The 23244-nt window shown below is 37.7% G+C and overlaps 1 protein-coding gene and 1 long non-coding RNA gene across 4 annotated transcripts in view; one reads left to right on the top strand and one right to left on the bottom strand.

Annotated features, from left to right (window-relative positions):
• LOC118565281 overlaps positions 1–22075 on the bottom strand; it is a 56392-nt gene extending 34317 nt beyond the window's left edge. Inside the window, exon 1 of the long non-coding RNA XR_004932301.1 lies at positions 21887–22075. This is a non-coding gene — a long non-coding RNA (uncharacterized LOC118565281). The remainder of the gene's footprint in view (positions 1–21886) is intronic.
• The window catches only part of LOC105921420 (collagen alpha-1(XIV) chain-like), a 443569-nt gene that overhangs the window by 9413 nt on the left and 410912 nt on the right, over positions 1–23244 (top strand). The gene's annotated exons all lie outside the window — the stretch shown is intronic.

Raw genomic sequence — 23244 nt, 5'->3', positions numbered from 1 at the left:
TTAGTCTGTGTGGTTTGGCTCTGCGGGTGTGGAAATGATAGGGTGGTTGTTTACCTGGTTATGTGGTTCCTTCCATTGTTTTTCTTTACAATAGCCATGTTGCCGGGTTTTAACCTGTGTCCTTTATGAAAACTTAACAACACTGTGCGGAAAACCAGCGGGAAAAGGGGGATCATACCCGGAAACACTTGTTTAAAAAGCCCCCGCTCGGTGTTGTTGACTTTTCTGTGGGTCTCTACACAGGCGGAGGCAATTGTAAAGGGCTTCGGGTATTGTGGAGTTCGTTCCGACACGTAATTCTGTGATTTACGTCTAAATTCTCCTGGCTAGGACAGGAGAGGAATAGCACCGAAATGCTATTCCAGTGCCTTTCCCTCTTACCCTCTCTTCTGTTTCTCCTGTTGGTTAAAAGAAAAGTCGCATTCTCTCCCTTTTTTATTGTCCTCTAGTCTCTCGTGGGTTTCAAAGTGAACAGACGTCCCGAGATTAGTAAAGCAAGGGATCAGTCGTATATGAAGAATGGCAGGGGGGGGGGAAGTTAAGTAGATGTTAAGAGAGTGAACGCTCGTGAAAATGAATGAATATATTAAAGGGGTGGGGGGGGAGAAACGTGGGGGATAGAGGCCTCTAGACAGCTAAAAGGGCCAACAACTAATCAGAATGAGAGGCAGGAGCGTCACTTTGATATAGACGGTAAGGAGAGCACAACGAAGACCTGTCATAGCCCACAGAGAAGAGCACAATTCAGGGAGACAAGAAAGAGGAGGAGAATGGGACTTTGGGGCTTTTTAATGTGACATCTGTTCTATCTAATCTCTCTGATGTGTATCTTCCACATGGATGAGATACAGTATGTCCTGTTTTTTTTTTGTGTGTGTGTGTTTTTTTACCCTGTTTCCTGACTGTTTAAAAAATGAGTGATTGTCTCAATGGCACCATAACTCTGGAGGGAGTTCAATCTCATGCCGGTGTTTTTACGCCTGTGTTTTGTGCTCAGTGCGACTGTGCTTGAGCGGAAAATTGACGGCGAGCAAACTGTAATGCATCCAGTGTAATGATTATTAGAGTTATTTCACACCCCTTATTGTTTTTCTAGATAGAGGGCAGTCCTGGAAGAAAACCTGCCAGAGGCTGCAAAAGCCTTGAGCCTGGGGTAGAGGTTAAATTTACAGCCGGACGATCACCTCATACATGTTCACAGGTGCTCTCTATCCAATTGGACCTCGCTCTAGCTATTTTGCAAAGAAAAATTGGGGAAAAAATCTTTACAATTGCCCATTGTGATCTCTACATATGTAAAGCTGGTAGAGAAATACTCCAACGTACCACACAATGTGTAATTTTCTTTTTACTTCACAACTATGTGCTACTTTCGTCGATCAATTACATAATGATAAATACGCTTGCAAGGCTCTGTATAAGAGTTGGTAAGGATTAACAGGTTTTTTGAGTATTTGTGAAGCAGAAAGTTGAACTCCTCCCAATGTTATGGTATAGACATTAATGACAAATGAGGTTTTCCAGTATTAATACAAAAATATTGGAAATTATCTGAAGCATGTGACTGTTTTCTTAAAATTTCCCCTCAATGCAGATACTTACATAATAAGCCAGACGGTGCAGTGGTTTAATAAAGTTTTATTTCCCGTTTTGTTCTGTGATCAGTCTCATCACCGAGGAGGTTTCGTCTCAAAGTCCTGGGACAGGATAAGCTTGAGATCTCATGGAAAGAACCGAAAGGAGATTTTGATGGCTACAAGGTCACTTACGCCACACGTCGAGGTAAGACTGAGCTTTGAGATCCAAGCTTTTGCCGAGCTATACGTGTATGCTTCTTTTAATCCTTCATGTTTCTCTCAATCCTTCATGGTTCATGGGCTTAATAATTTTCACAAGCATATGTTTAGAACTTAAAATTAAACCAAGCGAGACAACAGAAATGCGCCGCTTCGAAGATTCGCTTGTAGCCACTTGATAGAGAAAAGCTTAACAAGCCCAGTAACTTTTTTTTTCTTCTCCATTCAAAAACCATCTGGTTTCAGCTCGATCAGTTCAAAGAAATATGACAAAGAATCTTTAAATAATGTTCTTCTCCTGTCCGATCCTGCCTGTTGCTCGCACAGTTAACCCCGCTTCATACCCAGTAGCTCAGCAATGATTTCTCTGTGACAGCTTGATTGGCCAACGCTTTGCTTAAGGGCACCTCCATTGTAACTGCTGCATGAAAAAATGTCCCTCTGTACTTGTTAAAGTGTTGTGTATGCAGATTGTACAGGTTTTTTTTTTTTTGTTTACTGAAAGTCTAATTAATACCAGATTACTTTTCTGTTTGTATTTTCTGTTTCTTAAAAATGCTGCTATGCACAAGGGAGTGCAACAGTAGAACTCCTTTCCCTGAGGGAGAACGAGTCAATGTTTTCATGTTTTTTTTTTTTGTTTTGTTTTTTTTCTTATGTGAGATTTCATAACTCAATTTGTAGAAAAAAAAAAGGGACACATTACAGCAGACGGGGTGGAATATCATTTATGCTCTGATTATGTTGGCTCTTAACCAGCAAATGAAGGTCGGTTTGATCGCTTTGCAGGCTTTTCCATCCATCCATCCATCCATCCATCCATCCATCCATCCATTCAAATATTCTTTATTGCCACCGTATGTTATTGTGGTGAAATTTATTTTTGGCCAGTCCAGATAGGAGTACACATAAGAGAAAAACAAACAAATAGGCAATGGACAAGGGTTACAGTGTTTTTTTTCCCCCATTTTAGCATTCAAAGGATAAAAAAAAGAATTAAAAAGTTGAAGATTTAAAAGTTTGTATGAACTAGTTGTCCTTCATGAACAAATAATGAGGTAATAAGGTGCGTTTGTGCAATGATTTGAGGTTCATTTACAGAGATGTGCATTTAGATATTCTGAGATAATAGTTTACAAATAGGCAGTAACATTAACGTGATGATGGGCTAGTAACAGTGGGATACTTTTTTTTTTAAACAGGGTCGGGGGGGGGGGGGGGGGCCTACCTGAAGCAGTCATGGGGTGAGACAGGGTACGCTCTGGACAGGTCGTGGTTTTAGACATACCAAACTACCTGGTGAGAACCCACGTATGCACAAGGAGAACATTCAAACTTCACGCAGAAAGACCCAAGGATGGGAAGTAAACCCAGGACCTTCTTGCAGCAACCACTGCTGTACCAGCTGCCCCACTGTGCAGCTTATAGGATAAATTAATTCAATTCATTGTAATAAGTGCCGGGCAATAAAACAACTCTTTTTTTTTTTTTTTTTTTCAATGGAACAGAAAATGACAATAACATGATAAAGAGAAGGTTTAAAATAAAATAAAACAGACAGCACATGCAACGCATCAGACAATATATTGGGCGACCATAATTTAGGGATTTATGCATGATGGTGGAGCGATTGCAAACAGTTTATTTGTGTTATTCTGTGCTCGTACAGAAACATATTTACCACCTTAAACAGTACTGTAAATAGGTTTTGTAGATAAATATAGCCCTATTTTGTTTGGATAGAGATGTTTTATGTTAACTTGTAATCCATCCTGTTCAACAAGCCTTACAAAGATTGTGTTTGCATAGAAACAGGAGCTATGTTAGAAACTGGATGTTAACTTGAAACAATGCCATCATAACATCATTAAAGAAAAATAATCCTTGTTATCTGATTACATAATAAAACAAGCTTATTTCCCTCTCATTAAGCATACTTTTTTTAAACTGACTGTTTCAAACAAAAAAGTTACAAATATTCTGCCTCAACATTCATTTATCTGGCATACTCATACAATTTAATAATTGTTAAGGATCAATAACAGAAATTGTGGGAAATACCAGCTCTGTATCTTTAAGATGTTTTCCTGTTCCCATATACCTGATTCAAAAAAGCAAGGCTTGGCTTGTCTGCTTGTCAAGCTCTGCAGCCGCCTGATAGTGACTCATTCCCTTTTTTTAGCTTCATTGCCATATTATTCATGAACCTATAACCCGGTTTGGCTATTTTTTCTGGATTTCATTAAAAATCTAGGCATTAGGAAATGTATTTTATGCGGCATGTGTTTAGGGAGCAAGTTCCTTCTAGAGGTGATCTTTTCAGGTCTTTTTCTGTCAGGTGTTGATGTGTCTGACTAATATTGTAGATCTGGCTCCATATGCATCCCCTTTTATGAAAGTATGAACGTTGATACAAGTTGAGAAATGATTGACAGACAAATAAAATAGAGTCTCTCACAAAAACTGATGATACCTCTTGCATGTTTTTTTTTTTTTTGTATTCACATTTTGATAGGTCACAACCACAAACAGTGTATGCTATTGGAGTTTTATGTGATAGATTAACGCAAAGTAGCTCATATTTGTGAAGGAAAGGGAAAATGGCATATAAATATTAAATTTTCTGATCACACAGCGATACACAACCATGCGTACACACACTCAAAAACATGGTCTCTCCAAATTGCCCTGAGGTGTGTCGTGTATTCAGATTGTGGGAGGAAGCTAGAGTACCTGAGTAGGGCCAATGGATGCACAGGGTTAACCTACAAACTCAATGCAGAAAGAACTTGTTTTTACAACACCAAACTGCACCACTGTACACTAAATAAGTAAGCAAATTAATGAATAAACAGGTAATTTTCACTATTTATAAGGGGGGGGGGGGCAACCTACGTTGTCTTCTAAAAAACAACTATATTCACTTTGCTTACTAATAGCAATAAGTTGTTTTATAGATGTTTATAGATGCTTCCCAAATGGATGCCTCCATGTTATCTAACATTTGCCCCTCGCTGCCAGCGCCAAACCTTATGCCTGATTCCTTGGTGAGGTGTGGGGTTGAGTTAAGGTTGCAGTGATGTGTTGTGTTTGTGCTTCAACATTTTGCCCAAAAAATACACTTTTTTTCGGCTGTTCCGAACAATAACACCGAACACATCCATTACCTCTTAGCTGGGTTTAATTGAGCTTTGCGAGGGAGATTTCTCTATACCCAACAGTAAATAGCGTTTGTGGAACTTAAAAAAAAATGTCCATGCAAATTGATGAATTAAACAATTTAAAATGTTTTAACTGTACAATTTGTATTTCCTAAAAAGGAAAATCATTGAGCTGTGTTATAGCACCTTGAGACAGTTGACTTTTATTTTTTATGAAATTTTTTTACTGGAAGATGTCTTGGAAACAGTCCCCAACGCTTAACTGAAGCCGATACCTGTGTCGTGTTTGATAGTGGGTCCAGTTTTCCAAGGTGTTAAAGCCACTCTTTGATTAGTTTAAACATACTTCTTGTTTTCGTTACCAAATAAGTCAAGCTTTGTTTCATCTATGAAACGTTTTTCAGTAGAATGTATTTGGCTTGTCACCTCGGGTAGTTGTAGATTTCAATAATGCTTGAGGTTGTCAGTTTTGCAGGGATTTCTTTATCGATCAGGACCCTCATGGCAATGGAAAGCCAACTTCACTGTCTGCTATATCACTGAGGTTCCAGCTGTTTCTAGTTTATGTCAGGCATGATACTTCGTGTGGATCCAGATTTTTCCTGAGCATCTTAACCAGTTTTGTTTCATTAGTCTGGGTCAGATGGTTAGAAACATGTTCTTCTGGTGTGGCGGTCCCAAAGCTCAGACTTCAACCGAATGATCCGTTGCTTTATCTGTATCGGAAATTGGAAAGAAGTGGTTAAACATCTAGCTAGAATTAGGCCAAAAACCCTGTTTAATAGCTACAAAAACCCTGTGGTCAAGGTATACCTAGCTAGAGGACATTTCACCAAATATTACTGGTGGGTGCATGTTCATGTTTTAGTCCACATGCAAAATTTTGACTGTTTGTGGATTAGACAAAATCACAATAAATTTAAACTTATCAGACTTCAATCTCAGCCATAGGAAAAAAAAAACGAAAATATACTAGATTGAATAATGCAGAAACGTTGGATATTAGTAACTTCCCTCATTTATGTCACCACTGGAGGTAATTCAATGTTATTTTTTTTTCTCTTTATTTTTTCTTTTAGGATGCATGTCATCCCATGTGTTATTGGTTTCTCTGTCAGCCGGCAGCAGAGCTAACCTGTAGCTTCTGGTGCTGCTTGGCCTGTCTGCTTGATCACATTAATGGAGGAACTGTCAGATAGGGTGCAGTAAGCCCAGGCAGCCGTCCCCTGAGACCACAGGGAAGAGTCGGTCGAATAGAAGCAGTGACACAGGAGCATAAAATGATGGAGATACTGGAGGGCAGCAAGAAAAATGAACCTCCAGAGGCATCAAAGCAAAAATAGAGATAAACGAAATGGAAAATAGGACCCATTTTTGGACCTTTAAACAAAAACATGTTTTATTTCTGCATTGCTTTGCAAGTTTAGCCTTTGGACATTCTTTCTGGTCGTTAAATTGAAGCCTTGGTTCAGCGTTAGTCATATTTTTAAAAAACCTCCTCCGCTGTAACTTTGCATGCAAGGGCTGAAATCACATTTCTTGTTTTGGTTTTAATACTGCCTGACTGGAGAGTACCTATTGGAGGTTTGAAGCCAATTTTCAGCGTTTTGCAAAGCTTTTACCTCCCAATACCAATTTTAGAACATTCCGAATTCTTTTTAGAACATTACACAAAATATATAATAACAGATTTAAAATATAATTCTTCTTTTAGCCTCCCTGCCACCAGTGTCATTATTTAATCATGTTAGAAGCAGAGGGGACTTTTAACATCTTTGTGAGAACAGTGGCTGTAAAACAGAGTTTACTACCGTTTTTAGACAAGGACAAAATTAAAACTATTTACATTTTAAATAGGCATTTGCACACTGTATTGATCAGTGAACTTAGCATTGTTACTATTGTGGTTTCCTGTTGTCATCCTACAGTTTTGCATGCTCTTGCAACCTGAATGAAAGGCATTCCTCGACATGTTCCTTTTTAAATAGTTAACATTGAGTCTTACCTCAGTAACCACATCCACAACGAAACGTGCTGTTTCTCAGCACGGTCAAGTACTTTTCCCGCAAGGTGTCACTGTGTGGAAAAAATAATAGATTTTCTAAGTTTTCCATCAACTTGTCACCGGTCCGGGCCAATCAAACTGAAAAATGTGTGATTCAGGTTTTTCTGTGCATTTTTAATGGTTTCACACTATCAAATAGACCTAGAAAGATCAGTGCAGCTTACTTTACAAGGAATTACTAAATTGGGAGGTTACCTTTTTGAAAAAAAAAATGTTAAAAAACACAACAGCATGCTTTTATCAACTTTGCAGTAATGGATGACACCTACTTTTCATTTTAATTGACAGTGAAAGAGACAAAGTACTGTGTATAAAGTATTTTTATTCCAAAACAGGTTTGTGTATGTTATTTTGTAATAGTATGTATTACAGTATATATTTGCATCATATAAACAGAATAAGCTTAATTTTTTTCTTCCAGAAATGATCATATTATTATTTGATTTAAATGCCCCAGTTTTAAGCAAACTTATTTTGGGTATATCATTATTTCAAAGATCTACCCTCTTTTCAGAAAACGCTGAGGCAAGTTGGTTTTTGCCGTCAGTCATTTCACAGGAGCAGCAGCTGGAAATAAGATTCATGAAGAAATTGGCTTTGGTAACTGTCAGTCCAAGAAGAGTTATCGATCCCACCTGGGAGGTTTTGTTCTATGGCAACTGAATCAGGCAGCAGGTTAAATGACAAATTGAAATTAATCGCGTGGAAAGCTAAGAGACAATTGGCACTTTTCTGTCATCACCATCTTAATTAATCAGCTTTGCTACTCTTGGACTTTTTAGATAATATGTTTTAGATATAATCTCTTTAAGTCAGGAAGTGGAAGCAGTTACGAACTGCTGACTTATGCATCTTCCATACCAGCAAAGCCAATTTTGCTGGCTTAGATGTGGAATACTTATTTCATTTATTTGATCTTTATTTGCTGTAGTTATTGCTTTCTTTGCGTATTGAGTATTGGCTTATACATTTCTCTGTTTGTTCACATTTCTGTCTGTTGCACCGTTCGCTGCCAGTGTAAGCTGTCATTCCCTCGGGCATTAATAAAACCAAACATTGCGCTCCTTGGTTTTGGGACGCCACAGGGCTTCAAATGTCAAAGATCACATCACTGTCAAATAAACTAACTAAAGTGAGCTTCTTTCCTCAGTAGATAATAGTTTCAAAGTATTTAGGAATGCAAAAGGGTATGAAGGGGGGCCTGCACTATGCATCATGATTGCTTGAGAAACATCCCTGGACTAGAATTCTGTGTTACACCTTTCAGTGTAGCGTCTTAAAATGAGACAGACCTAGCTGGCCTATACACTGCTGTGTCAAAGAGCTAGTGAACCACATTTATCACAAAATAATTGATAAAAAGTAATTTAACCATTATTATAACCGTTTTGTCTCAGAGTTATAATGATATTGTATCACAGAGTGACATGACTGGATTACAAATTCTATTGTAAACCCAATTAAATTCAATTCTATTTTATTTATATAGCACCAATTCATGAAACAAGTCATCTCAAGGCACTTTCCAAAGTCAAATTCAATTATATTATACAGATTGGTCAGAAAGTTTCCTATCTAAGGAAACCCAGCAGGTTGCATCAAGTCTCTCCAAGCAGCATTCACTCCTCCTGAAAGAGCGTAGAGTCACAGTGGACAGTCGTCTGCATTGTTGATGGCTTTGCAGCAATCCCTCATACTGAGCAAGCATGAAGTGACAGTGGAAAGGAAAACTCCCCTTTAAAGCACATGCAGTCTGTTTAAATCGTGCCACTCTGTCTGCAGTCTTTGTCTATATACTGAGAGGGGAGGGGGGTTGCAGTCTTGTGCAAGTTAACCCTTCCCTTGGACAAGTTCAAAGTTAAATGTACACATATCAAAAGTCAGATCTTTCTCCATCAAAACTAAATCTCATCCCAATGTGAACTAGTTTATAATTATTGTCATGAGATAAAGTCTTAGAAAAGTTTTAATATCTCCAAAGTCTTCATGAATCTGAACTCTTTTACTCTTTTTTTGTTGTTGCCATGAAATATGCCTGGATTTAAGAATATGAAGCAGCCTACTAGTTAAAGCTATAGTTGGTAATCCTGCTCAGAAACACTTTTTGTAATACTGAAGAACATAATATATTGACTACTGTCAGGACGGTTTTTATGGACGGTTTCACCGTCCATAAAAAAAAGTGTTTCTGAACAGGATTATCCAACTGCCCCCACCCCCTTGGCAGTTTAACAATGGTATAAATTTGGCAAGAAATTAAAATCCGCCGATGGAAAATGTTAGGTAAAACTCAAATTATTTTTTTTCATTTTAATTTTACAGTAAATGGGATCACAAACATCCAGTGACTGTTACTGAATGGCACTTTTGGTCAAATCCATTCATTAAATGGGGCTAAAAGGTGTTTTTGAAGACAGAGGGACCCATATCCCGTCCATGTTGTTAAGATTAAATTCATCAATTGTGATATACAGACGTCATTCAATAAAAATTTGAATACTTAGTTTGTTCAATAAAAATACAGCATATTACATTTTTGTTGTTGTTGAGCAGGTAAAAAATAAATAAATCATATACAAATTATTTAGATATTTGATGTATAAAAAATGTGCCCCTTGAGTACTTTTAGCTTAAAAATGTAGCTTGACACATGTGTCAAGCTACATTTTTAAGCTAAAAGTGACAGCTGCTTTAAAGTGATTTGAAACAAATATGACTTGTTAATAATTCTAGTACTTTGTGTTCCCATATTCTTGTAAAAGGGACGCCATCTTTCTCTATTTTTCCTGATAACCCATCTCCTTCCACCTGGCTCTTTCATTAAAACAGATTGTTTTAATCAACTAATGTTAATAAAGGACTTCTTTATTAACAGACTTAAAATTCATTGTACAGATGTGTCAAAGACAGATTTTTATCTAACACTAGCATACATGTTCGCCACAGTGTGAATGTGTCCTATTTAGAAGGACATAATGAGTTTGCTCTCAGGTTTAATTGCACTTTGAGGGATAGAAAGATTTTCTTTCCTTCTTTCGATCATTATATATGTAAAAAAAAAAACTGTTGCTGCTAATGTCTGTTTTATATCTATATAATTACGCTGAGAATACTGAAGTTCTGTGAACTCTGTAGAGCTGCAGTCACATTAACAGCAACAACAGACAGTAATGTATTCTGAAACTGATATTTTAATAGCAAGGAGAGGTGGAACGGAAGCAGAAGAAAAGACAGCAAAGTGTGTTTCATCATAGTCATTTGTCTCAAATATTACGATGTGGTGATACACAGAAACGTGTTTCTGAAGACAGTTAAACCAGAAGCGTGTTGTTCATTTGATCTCGTGTCATTTTTCTATGATGAGAATGAGCAATGCATGATGTAATTACAAGTTTTAAACTGTTCAAATTAAAGTTTTGTATACCAAATATATCAAACGTGGACAATTTTCTCTTTGAAGAAGAGATTAAAATTACCATTCAGTGCTACCGCATTCATTTGCATTTAAATATATTAATTTGGATTTCTTTCATCCTTTCATTTCGACTGCTCTAAACAGCGGTTTGGAATTCAGGATGTGTCATGTTCTCGGTTGAGCGGGTCAGATCTTGATTGTGAATGCAGCCCGAACAGTTGAACATGTCAAGGGGTCTTCATGAATATTGTTGATTTGTCTCTTTTGAAGGGAATGTTTAGGCTTTTGTGGGCGAAAGATTCACAAAGAAGGAAGAGAGGAAGAATTTCAAAACAAGTTTTTTTTTTAAGACCTAAGATGATGGGGAATAGACATTCACAACAATTTGCTAAAGTATTCTTCCTCCCTGAACTTTTTTACTTTTTGTCACATTACAACCACAAAGTTAAATGTATTTTCTGGTATTTTGATATGATTGTCCAATAGAAACTATCATTTTGATATCGAATGGAACAAGTTAATCCTTTAATTTTATAAAATCCCCTTTATTCAGCACAACCAATTGCTTTCAGAAGTTACCTTACTAATAGGTGAAGTCGGTGAAAAAAAAAAGTTGCAAGTCTTGCCACAGATTTTTTTTTATTGGGCTTTATATCTGAAATTTTATGTAACTTTTTAACCAATGAATAAGCTCTAATCTATACTATTTCATTGTGGCTCTGGCTGCATGTTTAGGGTCACTTATCAGACTGCTTGGCTACTGGAAGATTAACCTTAGCAACAAGTATTTTTGAAGGTTTTTATAGGATTTTTTTTCCTCTCCTAGGCTTGCCGTATATTTAGCGCCTCCCATTTTCTCATCCACTCTGACCTGCTCCTCTCTCTCTCTGCTGAATAAAATCCCCCCAGAGCTCCACAGTCATGTGCAAATAGAAGGATGGTGTGTTAAAGGGTTTTGCATGTAGACCAAAAAGATAAAGTTTCTCATCTGATTAGAGCACCTTCATCCTTGTGTTTGCTCTCACACCCAAAATGACTGCTTTTGGGTTTCTGTCAACAGTGGATTTCTCCTTGCCACTCATCTAATGCACAACTATTAGATGAGAATCAATTATCCCACCTGAGCTGTGGATCTCTGTAGCTCCTCTAGAGTCACCCTTGGTCTCTTGACTGGTTCTCTGAGTGTTGTCCTTGTCTGTCAATTAGGGTGGACGGCCAGGTCTTGATTGAACTTGACTTTGTAAAGTGCCCTGAGATGACATGTTTCATGAATTGGCACTATATAAATAAAATTGAATTGAATTGAATTGTTGGGCTTTCCTATTTTTGAATAATGTATTTAACACTCCTGAGTGAGAGATCCAGAGCTTGGAATATTGTTTTATAACCTATCCGTGCTTTAAAAGTTCAATAAACACCTGGTTTGTACCTGCCGTTTATGTGCTGGAAACTGCTGTCTCATGACAGAAGCTTATCTGCATTTACGAGTTCAGATTTCCCGAACCCTTAAGAACACCTCGACGAGATCGTTGCAGATTCTTCTTCTGATAGATCTTGTTAAATACAGACAGATTTGATCTGCAACCTCATCCACTGTTTAAAGAAAGAACTGCAGTGAAGGCTTTTCACTTTAAGCGAATGTTAATGGGACGCTCTTCACCCCTGAATTCTCTCACTGCAACTAGGATAAGAAAGTATAATCTGACCCAATCTGTATAATATGATTGAACTTGACTTTGTAAAGTGCCTTGAGATGACATGTTTCATGATTTGGCGCTATATAAATAAAATTGAATTGAATTGAATTGAAAGTAAATTGAGATATAAGGCCTTCACAGAACAGCTGCATGATGCTGGGAGTAAATTACACACAGGTAGACTCTGCTTATTAGTTAGCTGACTTCTGAAGGCAATTAGCATCACTTGATTTTTTTTTTCTGATGGCATCAGAGTGATTGGGCTAAAACAAATGCATGCCACACTTTTCAGATTTCTTTTTTTTGCTTACATGATTTGGTATATTTTTCTTTCCACTTGAAAATACCACTCATTCCATGGAGTACCGATTGTTAGTCTATTATATAAAATCTCAATAAAATTTACTGTGGTTAGTGTTGCAATGTGACATTGCAACTATAAAGTGTTATACACTTTTGCTCCTCATTGTAAATGAACCGTATGATTGATATATGTATGTGTCCTTGATTTTAGTTATTTAATACTTTTTTGTCTTGTTTGTGCTTTTCTTTCCCTGGAACAGGTGGACAACAGAAGGTGGTAGAACTAGCAAAGCAGGAAACAAAGCTGGTCATCAGAGATTTTGACCCATCAAAGGATTACTACTTTAAGATCACCGCTGTGAACCAGGGGGAGGAAAGCAAACCTCTTCAAGGAAAACATGAAGGTATGAGACTTTAACCAACTCTGATCCCAAAGCCTGGGTGGAACAGCAGCTGAGAGTTTCTAAAAGGTCAAATAATAGTTCAACTGATGTGGCTCGTTTTGAAAACTCACTGGATAAATTATGTTACCTGTTTTTAGTTTGTGTGAACGTAAATTTAAGGAAAATGTATGAAATGTGACTGAAAACAGCCAGCTGCACTTGATGTCGGCTCCAGTCAGTAAAGGAACATTAGGAGGTCTCCATCAGCGGTGATAAGCAGGTTACCTGCTGTCTGGGTAGGGTGTCGCTGTAAGAGCTACACGCCTGGCCAATTGAAACTGTAGGAAAGAAGACAAGAGCACACAATAGGGGCTTGTCATCATAATAAAATAAAAGTGTTGTTTCTTTGCTCAGTTGCGTCTTAACTTTGCACCTTCGCTCCTCTGAGGGCGACATTAAAGAGCCTTTGTTTCTTCAGTTTAAGCCGCGTCAGAATCTCCCGCTTCCCACCTTTCAATTTCTCTCTGAAGTATTAAAAACCCTGTAAAGTACTATGTTTCATTTATGTGGTGCTGTATCTCTCGCAAGCAAATTACCCCTTGATGGAAGGAATATCGTTTTATTTTATTTATCGTCCTTATTTTCTGATATCGGATCACGGTGATGGTAAATGGTAAATGGCCTGCCCTTTTATGGCACTTTATCAAGTCCTGAGGACCCCTAAACACTAAATTCAGTCATTCACATGCTGACGGTGGTAAGCTCTATTTGTAGCCACAGGTGCCCTTGGGCAGACCTTTATAATCGGCACTACCGGGCCCTTTGACCACTGCCAGCAGGTAAAGCGCGTGAAGTGTCTTGCTCAAGGACACAACGACTTAGACAGTCGGAGCAGCAACCTGCCGGTTACAGGACAAACACCCTGGCTGTCGCCAAAGAAAAGAAACCCGGAATATAACGGGATTCTGTGGCATCAGCTATATGATTCTTTCTTTTGATTATCTCAGAATAAATTTTAGTTTTTCATTGAAAGACAGTATTCATTTAACTGATATGTTTTACATCATAGCTATTATATTGCATATACTGTGAGGGATCAGTGCTAACCACCGTGCCGCCTGGAGGATGATCTTCTTACAAGAAGTTCTTATTATCCTTGAAAAGGACCTCGAATGACTTCGTTATCAGCTGATGAAATCTGTTGAGAACTTTTACCTGTAATCAAACCTCATATGACTGTAGACTATGTTTCTTTTAGCCGTTTTTATACATTTTCCAGCATTATCTCCTTTTCAAATGGAAATCCACAGTCAGACTGCTTCTCTGTAGCCTAATTGAACATTTCCTTTGTTGTGATAGAAGAATATGAGATTAAGAAACACAAGAACCAACCTAGACCCATAATTGCTGTTAGTCTAAAACACTGACTCCCCTGTCAGTCTATTCTTTTCTTTTTTTTACCTTTTTCATTGTCAATGCAGGTTGCTTCCAGTTTACTGTCCTCTTGTGAACTTTGACATCTTTGGTGGTCTACCTGCTTGCTTCAATTTTCTAGCCTTCACATTTCTTTGGGACAAACTCTACATTTAAAACACAGCTGACTGGGAGCATCCCACGTCTTTTGCCACCCCATAAATTTATTTGCCCTCTTTAAGGAGGATTGCAATCCTCTTTTTGGTAGCGACTGTCAGCGCTGTTAAAGGGACAATGTTTTCTGTCAATCCAGATGCGATCCTAACATACTGCTTTATTGAATTGCAAACTCATTTGCATGATTAGACTTGTGCAGATCTTAGAAATGTACTTTACAGAGTGATTCCATTTCGTCTGCTGGTGCTAGGGGGGATTTCCTGAAAAAGACATGCCCCATTTAAATGATTGGGTATGTTTTACAAAGCTACAATTTGAAGCTGGTAAATATAATGATTTTGCTATTCATTTGCAATTTTTTTTCTGACAAAGGTGAGTAATGCCCTCTGAGAGTATTGATTCACTACTTTTTTGTGAATTTAGGGTTGCAGAGGCAGAACAACAGCGTGCCTGATTTTACTGTGGGTTTTGGGAAATACGCAGAAATAGGCCAAGTGTTTGCTTTGTTTCAGACAGTGACATTCACAGACTTGCTGGTATTTACTTGCCGTGCTGGAAAACAGAAATCAGGACGCGCTGAGGTTCTGAACTGTCGGTTGCATGCACAAAACCACAGGTGCAAAGGGCTGTCGTTTATAGAGTTTTGATTTGGCACCGAGAATAATGGTATGCTCGTTGAGGGTACAAAAAAGCTTTACACAACTGTGCATTTTGTTCTCACTTACTCACTCATCTATTTATTCAGTATATTGCCTTGGAACAGTCATTTAACTTCACAATTTTTCACATTATAACCACAAACCTTAATCTATTGAACTGCCATTTTATATAATTAACATACATAAAGCAACACATAACTGTAAAGTACATAGAAGTGAAAACAAATTTGTTTTCACTTTCTTTCTTTTTTTTTTTTTACAAACATTTTTTTTGGAGAAGTAGGGCATGCCTTTATGTTCAGTCTCCTTTACTGCCATAGCTCCAAATAAATTCAGTGTATCTACTTGCATTAAGCAGTCATCTTAGGGATAAACGGTCCTCCTCTGTGCAACTTAATCTCAGCGTAAATGCAGCTGTTCCGTGAAGGCCTCAGAAGTTTGTCACAGAACATTAGTGAAAACACCCGGCTGACGGAAACCCAAGGACCACACCAAACAGGTCAGGTTAAAGTTGTAAACATATTTAAAGGGCTTGAACTGCACACATCATCAGCATGGTAAAACATGGCGGTGACAGCATAATTCTACCGGGTTACTTTTCTGGAAAAAGGGAGAGCTGACTACAGCTGATGGCAATTCAGGAAGAAAAGATGTTAAAGGCTATAGGAGACTTCAGACTAGGGCAGAGATTCGTCTTTCAGCAGAGTTAGAAAATTAGCATACTGGCAGAGCTCCAGTTGACTAAATAACTTTACTTTAAAAATAAATTTGTTTTTCACTTCACAGATTTGCACTGCTTTGTGTTAGTCTGTCACCAACAAAACACACAGAGGTTTGTAGTTGTACTGTGACAAAATGTGAAAACGTGCAAGTGTTATGAACACTGTTGCCAGGGTACTGTAGGTTAGTGTCGCATAAAAGATTGCATCGTGTTGCAGTTTTATCCTTCTTTTAGTGAGCCTTGTCAACATAAATGTTTGCCATATCCATTAAGCGAATAAAACATGTTGTATTTTAGTTGTTGTGCTACTTTCTGAAAGATATAGCAGTTTTTGGGGCATATTTTTTGATGTAATGTAAGACTTATTCAGTCTAGCCCAGAACTGAGCATCACTTTTTTTGTCTCATCTCCTATTTTAGTGTATCTCCTGCCATCATTAACATAAATTTAATGTTTTTCATTGTGTGTTCTTCCTTCCAGCTCAGGGATCAGGCTCTGAGACGGCTCAGACCCAGGGTGGAAAAAAGATTGATGTAACACGAGAAAACAATGAGATCTCAGAAGGTAAGATGCTCGGCGGGGAGCGGAAGGTAAATCGAGGGAAGTGACACACTGAAATGAAAAAAGATTGGATCATCTTGGATTCCTGAATTCTGTTTTGAAATGAGCAAAGTGGAAGCTTTCATATGTTTTTTTTTTTCCTGAAATACGGTCTTCTGGTGTGAAAATTTTAATGTTTTCTGTTACCAGAAATACAGCAGGGATTCTTATCTCTTTTTTTTTTTTTTTTTTTTTTAGAAAGACTAAACTTTGTCTGAAGACACAGGAATAGTTATTCAATAAAATCAGGCAAGTGGAAACTAAAGAGCCTCCTGATTTTTTTACTTCATGCGATCATTTCGTGTTGACTTCTCATCACACCGTTGAACACAAACCACAGTCAATGGACCTATCCATGGAAAATTAAATTTCCCTCTGGGATAAATAAAGTATTTTGAATTGAATTGAATTGAACTGGAGGAAATGAAGTTTGGCAAAAAAGGAAACTATTAGAAACCCAATTGCGAGAAGCGTGTAAACAAGCGATTTATGGGTTTGAGGGCGGTTGTAATGACCGCCTGCTGAGGCGAACAGCCATACGCCACAGGGAGCAGTAGGAAGAAGGAGAAAAAAAAGACAAGCTAGATTATTTTTCAACCATAGCAGAACTGTGTTGGAGTATGTATTAATGTTATCAGACATTATTTAATGTTATAGGTGGTCCCCTTGATACCTATCTGTAACCCTGGTAAAGGTGTGTGGAAAAAAAAAAATCCTTAAAATACTTTTGATGTTTATTGCAGTAGCATTATCTCAGTCTGGAGAAAAAAAGTAGAAAAAATATCTAAATTCCTATGCTGATTTTTTTCTTTTTCTTTTTATGATAAGCATTTATGACAGCGGTGTCCAAACCTTTCGGCTATTGGGCCAAATAGGTAAAATCAAAAGCACCGGGTGGCCAAAAAATTAATGACAATAAATAACTTAACCAAAAATACCAACCAACAAAAAGTGATCATTTTAAGAAGATGTTAAACTGTATTTAGCCTATTTTCTTAAATGAATTCCAATCAGATTTTAAGGCACCAGAGTCTGCATTTGAGTACAAGTTGCCCTATTTACCATGAACAAATGTAAAAATGTGCTTATTAAAAGACAAATGTTTTGTGTTGTACCGAACATTCAATTAAACATTCAATTGTAGGATTTTAACTTGTCTATAATAGATTTGCTCTAATTAAAAATTCAAAGTTTCCATCTGCACAAAGCCACCAGCGCTGGTTGGCCAAATTTTTTTTCAAATTGAGTTGGAGGGCCACACAAAATCAGCACAGGGACCACAAAGGGCCCCCAGGCCACACTTTGGGCACCCCTGGTTTAAGAACATACATTTACTGATGCCCGACTTCTGGTTTTCCTTAGATATAAACATTTCCTTAGCCACTCAGCAAAACAGGAACGGCAAGAGAACAGGTTTTGTAAGTACATGCAATGATCTTTTTACACTAGGAGAAGGCTGCAGTAATTGTGACACATAAGGCTTGACAATGACTTAAGTTTCACACTGTGAGGAGGACCGTAGGGAAGCTGAGTCTACATAACAACCATTAGATGGCTTTTAGATGCCAGTAGGTTGTTTGGGACTCTTGCCAGGAAAATACATTTGCTGCTCTGCCATTATAAAGGTAACTTTGCCAAACCAGAATTTTATTTTATTTGGAATTCTTCTTTTTGAACAGAATTACGCTAAAAATATGCTTTTCAAGAACAAACACTCTGGGTGGGTTTGTCATGATTTTAGGCCTGAAGACTCAGATGCAGAGCGAGCTAAATCTGTTCATAAAAGAGTAAAACTTGAAAGAAAAAAAGAGGTCCTGCATACCGAGATGAAAATAGGAGCGCTGGAAACAAGGAAAACATGTAGCGACAGAGAGGCATGAAGTCGCCGGAAGAATCCAGCGGAGAGCAGAGAGCTGGTGAGTGTGTGTATGTACACTGAGGCAAGGGAGAGAAATGACAGACAAACCAGGAGAGCTAATCAGGCTGAGGGAACTGATGAGAGAAGAATAAACGAGCAGAATCTGAGAATGGAGAAATACAAGAAGGAACAGAAATATGCAAAATGACCATTAAGATGAACAAAGAATGTAAACTACAATTAATTAATAGAAATTTCAGCAATAAGAGAACATAAACAACAGAGAAGAAATAGAGATAATAATGAAAAAGAAAATCTGAACCATACTGCAAAGAAGACTGCATTAGGGAGGACTAAGGACTCTAGATTATGTAAATTGTGCCAACAAGAATGGTCAAACTATCTTTATTTAAAGTGTAAAAGCACAATTCCTGCCCCCCAGACAAATTTAAAAAACTCCATTAAAGTGAGCAGGAATATGTGGGGAGGGGAGGGGGGGGCTGTGATTTGCCATATTGAATCATGGAGAGTGAGCAGAGGCAGTTACTCCACGGTTCGGTCTTCTGAGGTGGAAGTTTCCCCTCCGTCCCCGGAGGTCGTGGGAGGTAGAGCCTTATCAGTTTGATCTGCTGACTCAAGCTCTGACTCAGTGAAGCCCGAAGCCGGCGCTGCTGAGGCAGTGGAGGACAGGATCGGTCCAGTTATATATTATCATATAAACTTCCCGCTTTGTAACCCAGGCGGGATCACCAGCAGCTTTGCGCATCATGAATTATTTGTAATGTGGACGTGAAGCCTGGTTGATCTAGAGAGGGAAGTTCACAGCAACCGTGGTGAAGTTAGTTTTAGGTTGGACGGTGGACATTCATGCTCCACGGCTTCAGCTGGGCCTGCCTCCTGTTGGAGCCAATACAGGGAGGCTGATCTGGGGCTGCTGTTCTCTGTCCGCTGGCTGGCTGTTGAAGCCACGGAGCGCGAATATCCAATGTCCAACCCAAAACCAACTTCACTGCGGTCTCACACCAGCCCCTTCCCAGCTACCTCGCATACACTAACAGCAGAACAGCTGGTTGCTTTCATGTAAATTCTGCAATAATACATTAAAAGTTTGGTAGATTTGTTTCTAGTCGCTTTTTTTTAAGAAAAAAAAGTCGCTAGAGGATTTGAAAAGTGCACCAGGACACAAGATGCCGTTTATTTATTTTTTTAAGATGGAGCTGCTTTTATACCCCACAGCAGCAGAGCTACCTACGTCACTCTCTCTAAATTGCGTCAGTGCAAGCAAAAGCAATACAAATTCAAAGTTCACTGCAAGACCACCGTTAAACCCTAGTAGAGCACCACACTGACGATTTTAGACACAAAAGCAGGATTTGAACAAGTATGCACAATTTTTTCTAAATAATGACCAGGATATGTAGCCAGTACTATAAGACAACAGTTTATTGGCAAAAAGAAGAAAAGGTTGATTTGTGGGCGAGTTACCCTTTAAGATGTTATAGGAGAATGTTTTTGCAGCAGACAAACCAACTCAATAAATATACTCACATTAAAGGTTAAGGTTTGCTAGGTTTTCAGTGTGAGATCATGCTACTGCATCAAAAAAATATTTTCAAAAGTATTTTTACACTTCCTTATTAGCAGAGGCAATAAGTGTGAAAGTTATTGTATTCATATTTCATTGAAACAACCTTATTGTCAATTACTTATTGCAAACATAAAATAGATAAATGTTGTCTTGATTAGATTTAGGTGATGATTTACCCTATTTTTGTCATTTATGCATCTCATTGGAATGAGATGCATATTTTTTTTTTGTACATCTGTACATTTATGTAATAGCGACCAGAAAACAATTAGCAAAAGTCTGGTTTCCCCTGACTTAAGTCTGTTTCTGGTTGCCATCACCCAGATAACAAAAAAATTTGCATGACATGCACATAATGATATTGAGTCAAAGTTTTTTAAAGGTATATAGCCACATTATATACTTATAAAAACGACCAAAGTGCAATGTTGTACTTTCCCTGTTATTAAAAATAAACACAAAAGGCGTTATTCACTAACAAATTGAGCAAAAACAAAGCGTAAAATGGCAAAATAACTCATACGCCAGCAGGATGTGAAAATCGTTCATAAAAAGTTTGTATGCCACAAGAGTGAGCTACTGATGTATAAATTAAAAAATGTCAAATAACATGGCTATGCACCTTTTGAATATAAAAATATCGAGTGACATTAAATAGATCGATGGCTCACCTTCTTTTGATGGAATAAAACATGTGTTCCTTTGCAGCATTTGAAAATAGTGTGTTTGTGCGTGCGTGTGGTGCGTTTGTGTTCTTGTTTTTCTGTATTTTGACCATCACCAGTACAAACCCATTCAATACTGCGACCTTTGAGAAACTTGGGACCAAAAACATGGTCCCAATATGGAGGACCACTGCAATAAATTGAAAATGACTTTTCACCCACCACTTTGCACAGTCCCAAAGATAATAATAAAATTATTAACTCATAGATATATGTTGTGTGTCCCTAATGTGTGAAACGGGTGTCTCTGAAAAGGATGCCCCTAAATGGTTGACAGTTTGTGGAGGTCTCAGATAGGTGACAAAAACAAGAATAAGTTTAGGTATTTGAATTGCTGGAATGGTGCTGTTGAAGGTGCAGATTAAGACTTTCTTCAAATTCTTGACCAGTTTTAAACCTAATTCGCAGCTTCTGCTTCATCATAAACCATCATGATGAGATCTACATCTAAATCTGCTAACTGCTGCATCCGCATCTGTGTAAACATGAAACTGCTTTCATGTTGCAGCAATCTGGATTCCCTTTTGGGGAAACTATACTTCGGAATGAGAGAAATGTTTTTCAGCCAGATGGTCGAAACTTTACGAGCCCATCAGAACTTTATTCTGCCTTTGCTTTAAATTACACACCACAGTCGACGCTGATGTACACAGTTGTTTAACGTTGATGCATTTAGTGAGGTGGAATGTGAACTCTGCACCCAGTGTTGGAGTTTCACAAAATAAAACATGTGATTTGATGAGCTTTGGATGAGCTTGTGTGTGTGTGTGTGTGTGTGTGTGTGTGTGTAAACCTTTTTTCAGCAATTACCACAGTACTAAAGCCTTTATGAGTTTTTTTTACTCTAGTTTGTCATTGTATTTATCCCTTGAGGTGTATTGAGATTTTAAAGCCAAATTCTATGGACTTTATCATTTTGTAAAAAAGAGAGAGTCAGCCCAGTGGAGTTTTGTTTTTGTTTCCATCAATCCTCCTTTGTTCTTTTGTTCATTAGATGTTGAATTAAGTAAAGGAACATTGAGCCTTGTTTCACCAAGGGTTCTTTGAAGCAGCAAAAAATAAGAGAATAGAGGACAGTTGTTTCTGTAAGACGTTTCTCTGATCTTTAATGTATTGTTATGCAAATATAACATAAAAGGTGCCAAAACCCTTTTAATTGGAAAGATGTTTTACAATAAGTGGTGCTATTTTAAACTGATTGTTCGTATTGGAAAAGCCAAGGCAAAGCAACACGATGGCAAGCACAATTGAGGGAGAAAAGAAGTGAGCAGCAAGTCCAAAAGAAACTGATCCAAAAGGCTCACATAATTACAGTTTGGACTTACCATAAATGTTCTTTTTATGTCTCATTACGACTGCTTGGGTTCTGGAAGATTGCAAATCTGTGGCAGTCTTCTTTCCGTTTCTTCTTTCTGCAGCTGTCACTTCTTAAGCCTGCAAGAACAGTTTTACTTTTCCAACAAAGACACTTTACACAAATATAAACTTGAGAAGGATCAGAAATAAAGACAAAAATTGAATGCACCAAATACTGTTTATAAGTCAGGAAAAAAGTCATCTAAAAGCACTCTACAAGACAAACGGGTCTAATTTCTATACAGAAATATATAGTCAATCCAATTCAGTCATGTACACTAAGTCAAAGAGAAATTGCATATTTTTCAATTTGATTTTACAATTCCATCAGGTTAAATGTTTTTTTTATGCCAGTTGTTTGGGGGGGGGGGGGTTTGTATTACAAAAAACCAAGCCGATCGTGATTTTGCAGCGTTCTTTCCTGTTGAGCAATTATGTGGTGACAGTAGAAAACAAAGACTGTGTTTTAACAGGAAGAAACCTCCAGCAAAATATGTTTTGGTGTGAGCAGCAATCGTCCGTGCCCGCCTGGTGGTTTGAGAAAACCGAGTAGACTCCTGGCTCAGAGTGGATCTGTCTATGGAATGAGAAACTGTGTGCAGCAGCAGCTTCTTCAATTGCTTTATGCAGATGTGAGACGAGGTTAAACACTGAAACACGAGGATAATTGTATCTGCTAAAGAGAGACAATTGTAAGTTATTAGCAGCAATAGCCCAGTCGATGGCGTCTCTAGGAAAATGTCTAATCACAGAAACCACAGGCTGGGTTATGATGATTAAAAAGAAAGCAAAAAGGTAGGAGGAGGAGGAGGAGTTGGTCAATATGTCCTGCAGCAACCTGCCGTACATGTGTAAAGTGTCTATATTTTGGAAAACATTCATCTATGGGAGCACAAATTAAATAAATACAACATATTTATCCAAAACATGGCTAATTAAAGCCTTACAAACAATTTAAACAATTGTTGTTGTTTACTATATGTTTGGGGGCTTGTTGAGTTTAAGCAGTTAAGTATGCTGTAAATATTGTCTATCAGGCTTGCAGAGATTATATATTAATCTTTTAAAGAACAATATGACATTTCTTAATAGATATTTCAGCCACCAAGCAATTATGTACAAGTTTCTGAATATAAGGCACATATGTTTCCATCATCTCATTAACCCAAATAGTATTTTGTTTCATAGTCAGTTATTGTGTCAGTGTCATCTGTCGCTTTATGTAAAATAAACTATTCTGTACTCAGTTTAGTAAACTGAAGTCAAATTACTTTTCTCCTTATTAAAGTTACATATTTCCCAAAAAACTGATTCCCTAAATTGATTT

This window comes from Fundulus heteroclitus, chromosome 13 (genome assembly GCF_011125445.2).
Source record: "Fundulus heteroclitus isolate FHET01 chromosome 13, MU-UCD_Fhet_4.1, whole genome shotgun sequence".
NCBI classification, from domain to species: Eukaryota; Metazoa; Chordata; class Actinopteri; order Cyprinodontiformes; family Fundulidae; genus Fundulus; species Fundulus heteroclitus.
Note: the sequence above shows the minus strand (reverse complement) of the source record. Positions and strands in the feature narration are given on the sequence as shown.